Genomic DNA, 551 nt, shown 5'->3' with positions numbered 1-551 from the left:
AACAGAGGATGAGATGGTTGGAGGGCATCACCAACTTGATGGACATGGGTTTGGGTAGACTCTGGGAGTTGGTGATGGACAGGGAGGCCTGGTGTGCTGCAATTCATGGGGTCGCAAAGAGTCAGACACAACTGAGCGACTGAACTGAACTGAACAACCCAGGAATCCCACTACTGGGCATATACCCTGAGGAAAACAGAATTGAAAAAGACACATGTACCCCAATGTTCACTGCAGCACTGTTTACAGTAGCTAGGACATGGAAGCAACCTACATGTCCATGGGCAGAGGAATGGATAAGGAAGCTGTGGTACATATACACAATGGAATATTACTCATTTATATAAAGGAGCATTTGAGTCAGTTCTAATGAGATGGATGAACTCAGAGCCTATTATACAGAGTGAAGTAGGAAAGAAAGACAAATGCTATATATTAACGTATATATATGGACTCCATGGGAAATAGATGGGGAAACAGAGGAAACAGTGTCAGACTTTATTTTTTTGGGCTCCAAAATCACTGCAGATGGTGACTGCAGCCATGAAATT

This window comes from Bison bison, unplaced genomic scaffold, assembly GCF_000754665.1.
Source record: "Bison bison bison isolate TAMUID 2011002044 unplaced genomic scaffold, Bison_UMD1.0 scf7180017864518, whole genome shotgun sequence".
NCBI classification, from domain to species: Eukaryota; Metazoa; Chordata; class Mammalia; order Artiodactyla; family Bovidae; genus Bison; species Bison bison.
This window is presented reverse-complemented; position numbering follows the sequence as displayed.